Source organism: Erigeron canadensis, chromosome 7, assembly GCF_010389155.1.
Source record: "Erigeron canadensis isolate Cc75 chromosome 7, C_canadensis_v1, whole genome shotgun sequence".
Classification (NCBI taxonomy): domain Eukaryota; kingdom Viridiplantae; phylum Streptophyta; class Magnoliopsida; order Asterales; family Asteraceae; genus Erigeron; species Erigeron canadensis.
In genome coordinates, this window is record NC_057767.1 from 5,691,647 (window position 1) to 5,700,583 (window position 8,937).

Genomic DNA, 8,937 nt, shown 5'->3' on the forward strand with positions numbered 1-8,937 from the left:
GAAGATGGAAGAGGTGGACTCTATCATGGAAGAAAAAGAACTAAATGATGAAGAAAGATGGGTGAGGGAGGAATGTCTTAGAAAAATCACTGAGATGAATTTGCGTAAGGCCATGGACCTTAAGCAAAAGTCTCGAATCAAGTGGGCGGTGGATGGAGATGAGAACTCGAAATTCTTCCACGGCTTTATAAATAGAAGGAAGATTGTGAATGCTTTACATGGATTAATGATTAATGGGAACTGGGAGGAACGACCGAATAGAGTTAAAAAACAAGTCTTCTCCTTTTTTCGAGAAAAATTTAAAGAAGAGTGGGAGGAGCGGCCGAGGTTTACTTGTTGGGCTGGGTCACAACTGGCGAATGAGGAAGCTGCAAATCTCACACAGAGATTCTCAGTGGTGGAAATAAAGAAGGCGGTGTTCGAATGTGGGGATGACAGGGCTCCCGGGCCTGATGGGTTCAATTTTAAATTCATCAAAAGATTTTAGAATGTCTTAGAATATGATTTTATTGATGTTTTTAATGATTTCTATAGCTCTGGCAATATTAGTAGAGGATGTGGCAGCTCTTTCATCACTCTCATCCCTAAGGTCATGGATCCTGGGGAACTAAGCGACTATCGCCCCATTAATTTGATTGGTATTATAAACAAGACTATTTCAAAGGTGTTGGCTAACCGGTTGAAAAAAGTTTTAGGCTCGGTGATCTCAACTGATCAGACCGCTTTCATTAGTGGAAGAAGTATAATCGATGGGCCATTGATCGTTAACGAAATTTTTTCATGGGCAAAGAAAAAAGAGAAGAAGATCTTTGCGTTTAAGATTGACTTTGAAAAGGCGTATGATAATGTAAATTGGAAATTTCTTATCTCTATTCTTAAGGAGATGGGATTCCCGGTATTATGGTGTAGATGGGTTTATGGTTTGTTGGCCGCGGCTAGGTCTTCCGTCCTTGTTAATGGGGCTCCTACTTTCGAATTCCAATGCCAAAAAGGAATGAGATAGGGGGACCCGTTAGCTCCGTTTTTGTTCACCATTGTGATGGAAGCATTATCAGTGATGTTAAGGAAAGTGGAGACGGGTGAAAATTTTAAAGGTATTGAATTAAATGGTAGTGGCCCTGTTGTCTCTCACATGTTCTACGTGGATGATTGTGTAATTTTGGGGGAGTGGTCAGACAATAATATTAGATATGTGACGATGATTCTTAGAGTTTTCAACATATGATCTGGTCTAAAAATTCATCTTGGCAAGTCCTCATTATTTGGAGTGGGGGTCGGGAATATGGAAATAAAATATATGGCCAAGAAGATTAACTGCTTGGAAGGAACTCTTCCGTTTCTTCATCTCGGCATTTGGATTGGGGCCAACATGAACAGAATCTCGAATTGGAACTTTCTCTTGGATATTTTTGAGGCCCGGCTTTCAAGATGGAAGGCGGCCAATCTCTCTATGGCAGGAAGAATTACACTCATAAAATCGGTAATGGAAAATCTTCCCAATTACTACTTTTCTATTTTTAAAGTCCCAGTAACGATTATAGATGTGTTGGAGTCCAAAATAATAAAATTCTTATGGGGTGGGGGTGAGTCGACAAAGAAAATACATTGGGTGTCGTGGGAAAGAGTGGCTTCACGGATCAAAATGGGGGGTCTTGGGCTGAATTGTTTACGGGACACTAATGTGGCGCTTTTATCTAAATGGACGTGGAGGTATAAAACGGAGCCGAACAATCTGTGGAGGAGAGTAATCAGCAGTATTCATGAGACCAAGAGAGCGTGGAATTTCATTCCAATCATAATTACATGCCAGGGGTGTGGAGGAATATTGTGAAGAGTATAGAATCGGTAAAAGTGGCCGAGGTCGGATTTAAGGAGATGCTAAAAGGGGAACTTGGTAATGGAAAAGATATCAGTTTTTGGCTTGATAGATGGGCCTGCAATATGCCATTAAAAGAGAGATTTCCTCTCCTCTTCAAACTCGAAAAGGAGAAGATGATTAAAGTAGGGGATCGATTTAACGCGGAGACTAGTAACTTCAGTGGCAGATGGAAATGGGCGAGAAATTCGATGTCAACCCAAGAAACTGGGGAGCGAAATGAATTGATGGCGCTGCTGAATGGGATAATGGTGGTGAATAGCAAGGAAGAGGGAAGATAGAGGCGATGGTTATCAAAGGTATTATTATTATTAGTTGTTGGTGTATTTGGAAAGCCCGGAACGCGAAGATCTTCAATAATATGGAGGTCAACACTACTGGGATCATTCAGAACATTAAAACACTCGGTTTTCTTTGGTTCAAACATAGATCGAGACATAGGAATTTATCTTGGAACGATTGGTGTAATTTCAATTTTGTGTAAATATTGTATACATCTACCGCCGGTGTTTTGCCAGGGTATATATGAATAGAAGTTTACTTTAAAAAAAAAAAAGGGAAGTCATAGTGATGAGTGATTAATTTATTATCATTTCTTTTAGGATGGATTATTTTGAGTTTTGAAGACAATTTAAAAATACAAGTAAAATAATTTGTAATTTAAAAAAATATGATTAAAATAATAATTATCCATATCACATCCCATATGAATAAAGAGGATTATGTATCATTAAAAAAAATGATACTCATAAAGAGTAGAATTAATTGTCAACAATAAATTTTCATTTTATTAATCAAAAATATATTGGGACTGCATTAGGGATAAGTCATAAGTCCTAATTATTTCCAATTCCAGCCCAGTACTATCTAAATCTCGGTACTCAAAAGTGATATTGAAATATGAAATGGGATGGGGATTCATGTTTGATATGGCTTTTGAATTGTCAGTGGGGAAATTCCAAATACACGGGTCCTGTATGTTTCAAATAGGACCGGAATCGAAATATTATGTTTTTGGTGATTTTTCACCATAGGTAATGGAGCAGTAGGGACACAGCTGGGACGGTACCAATACATGATCATCTTCACACGACACTAAAAAAAGATCGAAATGTCTGAACATGAACCAAAATAAAGTATATGGCTTGTATTATGCACGTAACACATGTTTAATGTACTAATTTTAATTGGTTTTTGAAATTGAATTGTAACTATGACAAACGGACAAAAGGGAGACAAGTTGGATACGACATACGAAAACTTAACGTTCGCACGATGATGGTGATTGACTTGACAAGCTAGCTTAATTTGGAGCCTGGATGCATGTACTAAACGAGCTTAATGTTGATTACAATAAAAATATTATACGTTTATTAAATTTTTGTCGTTCTTAAAAAGTATGAAAAGAATCATCATTTTATTCACACTTAAACAAGTTTTTTTTTTTAATAAAATCATGATATTTACAAGTATATATAATTGAAATTCAAATAATCATAATAACTTTCATACCCATACATGTGACATAAGCTTACAAACAAGTGTAAAACTTATTTACTTTTAATAGTATGTGTAAGTTTATTTGTGACAATAAATTTTTTTCATGCAACTTAAGAAATTGAGTGTTAAAAAAAAAAGGTATAAATAAGTATAATAGTTATTCTTGTTATGAAATCCTTATTATGTGGCTACAAGAAAACAATCATTTAGAGACATATTTAGCGACTCACAATTAATAGTCGCTATTTTATGATGTAACTAAAGAATTGTTTGGCGACACACTCGTTGTATGTGTCACAACGCGAGTTAAAAATCAAGTCGCAAAATGTTTCCAGTTTACGAAGTCACAAGTGTTATAGCACATTAAGTCACTATTTTTGCGATGTTTTTGAACATGTGGCAGACAATGTCGCGGATATTGCGACTTCCTAATTTATATTACTAATGGTGTCGTTAATTTGCGCTATAAAGTAGTCACTAATGATATTGCTCAATTGTTGTTTAATATTTTTTATTTTTTTATTGTTTTGGATAAAACTTTTTCAATTTTTGTTTTGTTTTGTTATTCTAGATGTTTATAAAACTTTAAAAAAAAGTTAAAAAGATAAACACTGATGTTGAATAGATAAAGAAAATAAAAAGATAAATTAATGTCTTCATTTCACATGAAAATGAAGATGACCATCACACGAACTGAAATTCTTCTCAAGTTCTCGATTTCAACTTTTTCAAAATCTCATGATCCGAGCAGATCTAATTGAACGCTGCACCACGAATCTCAATCGCACATCCACCTTAGATATGCCTCATAACGTAATCTGTAGCGAGCATCTCCACCACAGCTCCACCTCTACACCGATCAGGTTCCCCGCAGCTCCACCACAACTCCACCGCACAGATCGAACCGTGGACAGTAACAGTGAGAGTTGAACCTTTCAATCACTTGGTTTAATTACTTTAAGTTATTAATTATCCTAATTTTTGATCGTGTGCTTGTGTGTGTCTATATATATATATATATATTTGTGTATAAACTGAAACCTAAATATGAATGAAACCTTTCAATGAGTCGATTTTTTCTAGTATTATTTTGTAGGATTTTATAATGATTTATTGATGGTTGAGTTTTGATTTGATTCCAAACGTAATCATTGATATGTGTTGTTATTATTTGATGATTTATAGTTAATTTTGTAGTTCATTCATATTTACGACTAGTTACATTTGAAAATCGCATTTACTGATAGTCGATTTGAGCTATACACATGTGATTAAGGATTGTGATAATACACGTTTTGCCAGATGTTTGGCCTTAGTATTGTTTGGGCAGATGTTTATCTTAACGTGTTTATCCTTGTAGGTTTCGTAAGCTCTTACAATAGAGGCATTTGCTACAGATTTTGTACAAGTCTCTTTAGCATCTAGAGCAACATATTGAGTGTTTAAATGAAAAGGATTTAATTGCTACTTCTATTCTGAAGTAGCAACATATTGTGTAGTTGTCTCATTCAGTGAACTTAATCGTTGATTGTTAAATGTTAATGATGAAAGATGTAAACGGTGTGACAGGAAACTGATTAGTGTTCTACAAGCAGGATTATCCAGAGATGGACGTTTATATGCGTTAATGTTTATTGTACAATGTACAGGTTAAAGGTTAGTTATCTCAATCTCAAGTTTATGTAGCTAACTTTTTAATAACAGTAGATGTACTAGCCAATTTTGTTTGAGTTAAAATATCGAGTCTTTAAATGAAAAAGAATTAATTGCTATATTTACGCTAAAGTTAGCACCTTTTATACAACAATGGAGGTACTTTTGTTTTTGAAAGTAATTGTGAAGTAATTGTGAGTGTCTTCTTAATATGAGTAGTGGCTCGTTTACTTTAACTGCATTCAGCGTGTCTTATCAAGTGGTTTTATCTTCTAGTTTTGCAGCTATACTAGTCGCGAAGACTGCCTTATAAGGCTATTTGGAACTACATCAGACTTGAGTATGTAATAATTGTGTATATATACCGATGTTAATTAAATTACTTTCTTTATCTGACCATCTCGTTATTTAGTTTTGCTTTTGTTTGACAGGCTTTATGGAAAGCTGAAGCAGACCTCTGTAAGACTTCTCGCTATTGTTGATATATATCATATATATTGTGTGTACTTGGTCTATTTTGATAATTAGAATGTAGAAATGGTAAAATGGGCAAGTCTCTGGTTGGGTATCTCAAAATGCCAGAAATTTGTGTTTATGACAGTAAAGAGACAAAGCTTATCGATTTTTGACATTATTCAATATTTCTATTAGACTACAGCCAGTTGGTGTCTAATGTAGAATCAGAAAATTCATGTCGAACCATTAAGTGCCTGATCAGTGAAGCCTTCAAGATGTGAGTTTCCGTTATTCCGTTGATATCATGCTCTCATCCTATAACTATTGCTACCTCACGACTGACTTTTTTGTTGCAATATGTTGCAGATGGCAAAGAAGAAAATGCTTAAACTGAAACATGGAATAGCTAGATGCCTAAAGGAAGAGAAACTCAGTTTATTTAATCACTAGCATATAGATTATTGTTAGATTGCAAGTAACAACGAAGTTGGCATATTTTGTGGTATCAAGTTATAGGATGGTAACCAAAAGACCTTGTAATTTTTAATATTTTGTTTGATTGTATAAAAATCGTTTGTGATATTCGAGTGTGATTCCGTTAGCAACTATATAATGACACTGCTCAATTTAGGGTGATATATACCAATAACAAGCGATATACACCACTTTGATGTCGCCAATTAGAGACGATTATAGAGACTCATATAGCGACTTATATTCAGATCTACGTCGTCGGTAGCGACAAGAATATTGATGTCGCCAAAAATATTTGCGACAAGTTGGGCGAAGTCTCTGTGTGTGCCGCAACTTTTAGCGTCTTGCATTTCGATGTTGCAAAAATCTGCGACTTTTTTCTAGCGACATCTGACATAATGTCGCTAATGGTGTCTCTAGCCTGAAATTAGTCGCTAAATAAGTCTCTAATCAAGACGCTAAAGGGCATTTTTCTTGTAGTAGCTATCCATATTCACCTCTTAACCTTTCATATTATATTATTTATGTATGTATTAAGAATATCAATATTAGATGCCTATATATATAGGTTCATGTATGGAGATTGATAGATTAATGAGAAAACATGGTTCTCAATCTCTTTTTCTTTTCTATATTTTATTCTATATATATTATGCTATTAGCCAGTTGTTTCACAACAATTCACACTAATATTTATTTCAAAAACTATAAATGTATTGTTGTGATTCTCATATTTCTCCATAAATATAAATATGAAAAAACATTCAAACATTTTTAAGCATAAAATAAAATGACATATTTATCATTCACACTTTTATAATGTGTAAAAATAAGTGTGTTTGTGTTGTATTTTTCATAAAGTTGCATGTAAAATAATTGACACATGAATTAGTATATAAATTATTGTAGGTTTATATCATCATCTTATTATCATCAGAAAAAGTAAATGATAACCTGATAAAATATGCCGATCAAAATGTTTGTGAGAAAGACAATTATATTTTAAATTGATGCAAAGAGTGTAACAATCGTTATCGTTATCTCATATATAAGAATTCTTATAACGTTTTTTTTTTCTTTTTTTCTGAACATTAAAAAAGATATATTATTGATATGAAACTCTAGCGAGAAGCTATGAATTACAATCAAGAGTTTTTAATGGAAAAAGGTACAGAAACAGGGAATGTAAAACATAAGTACTAAATGGAAAAACTATTCCAGACAGGCCAAGTGACGTCTGGGAACTTTGTAGATCGGTTTGTAATCCAAGAGTAACTGGTTCCTTTAAGATCTTTGAGAGCATAGCCGAGGGATGGTTATTTATTTGAGAAGATGCATTCATTCCTTATCTTCCAGATCACCCACAAGAAAGCATGGAAGGCAATTTGGAAGAGTTTTTGTTTTGTGTGGGATATCGTAACTGTTTTGTGGTACTCCATAATTTCTCTCAAAGAATGAGGCTTGTAGGATGGAAGGTGGCACCAGTTTATTAATAAGCACCACAATGAGTCAGCGAACTGGCAGTGTATGAACAGATGCTCAGCTGTCTCTAAGTGCAGGTTGCATATATAGTCGACACGAGGTTGAGGGGACAATGATGTTTCTGATCAGTAGCTGGTCAATTGTGGGGATCCGCAATATTTCGATTCTCCAACATAGGGTATTAACCTTCAGGGGAGCAATTTTGTTCCAGGGGAAGGCCCATTCTTTCGGGCCTATGAATACATTTTGTAGCATCAGTCGCATAGACTTCACCATAAATCGATTGGAAGCGTCAGCAGGCCAGTGCCAATGATCCTCCTTGTCGGTCAGTGAGATACTCCAAAGTAGTGAGAGTATTTCTTGTAGTTGAAACAGCTCGATGTGAGAATAAGGAGGTCGTTTCCAGCGCCATTCCCATTGGGAGAAAACTCCTCTACCTGTGCATCTTTCCTTGACTAGGCAGTTCTTGGTTGTTTCGAGAGTTAAGAGATCGGGGAATCTCTTGCATAAAGGTGAATTTCCAGTCCAATTGTCAATCCAGAAGCGGAGGGTGTTTCCATTGCCAAGTTTACCTGCGATTGATTGGTCTAGAGCAATATCAAATTGACCAAGGTGGGAGTTTAAGCCAACAATGGACTTCCAAACTCCCACTAGATTAGATTTTACCGGGATAGGGGAGCAAGATCGAGGTGACATGTGGATGGCCGATATCACTCTTACCCAGAGACTTCCAGGCTCAGAGTGAAACCTCCACCACCATTTAGAAAGGAGAGCCAAAATTTTATCACTGAGAGAACCCAACCCAAGCCCACCCGACTCAACAGAAGCAGTGACTTTATCCCAAGAAACCCAACAGTTTTTTTTTGTTTGAGGAAGAGCCCCCCCCCCCAAAAAAATTTCTTCTAATTGATTCCAATTTGGAAAGAACACTTACCGGCGCCCTGTACAAGGAGAAAAAGTATGACGGGAGGCTGTCAAGCACCGATTGAATAAGGGTTATTCAGCCACCTAAGGAGAGGGTAGATGATTTCCAGGTTGCAAGGCGGTTTTCGAAGGTGTCGATCACAGGAACCCAGTTTTTAATTAAGTTCATGTTAGCTCCAACGGTTAAGTCAAGATACGTGATGGGAAATTGTCCAGGGTTGCATCTAAGAGTGGTGCAAGAGCTATTACAATCATCGGCGGTTAGGTTGATGCCATAGAAGCTTGACTTGTGATAATTGACCTTAAGTCCCGATACGAGGTTGAAACAGATGAGAATTCTATTGATATTCTGGAGGCAAGTACGTGACCATCTTCCTAATATCATAGCATCATCAGCGTACATGAGGTGGCTTAAGGAAGGACCCTCGTTCGGTAGTTTGATGCATGATATGAGACCGAGAGTTAAGGCACGTTGGAAGACATTGGAGAAAGCTTCCATTGCTATGATGAACAAGAAGGGCGAGAGGGGGTCGCCTTGGGGGACCCCTCGTTCACAATCAAATTCCATTGTT

General features: G+C 36.0%; 1 long non-coding RNA gene across 5 annotated transcripts; it reads left to right on the plus strand.

Annotated features, from left to right (window-relative positions):
• The first annotated feature begins 4,005 nt into the window (after positions 1-4,005).
• LOC122607990 lies at positions 4,006-6,067 on the plus strand. 5 transcript variants are annotated; one of them, XR_006325138.1, is made up of 6 exons: positions 4,006-4,295; positions 4,737-5,032; positions 5,306-5,369; positions 5,461-5,488; positions 5,681-5,762; positions 5,852-6,067. It is a non-coding gene; the product is annotated as an uncharacterized LOC122607990 (long non-coding RNA). The 5 variants fall into 5 exon arrangements; XR_006325141.1 differs by having other exon boundaries at positions 4,946-5,032; positions 5,306-5,373; XR_006325140.1 differs by having other exon boundaries at positions 4,946-5,032; positions 5,442-5,488.
• The last annotated feature ends 2,870 nt before the right edge of the window (positions 6,068-8,937 follow it).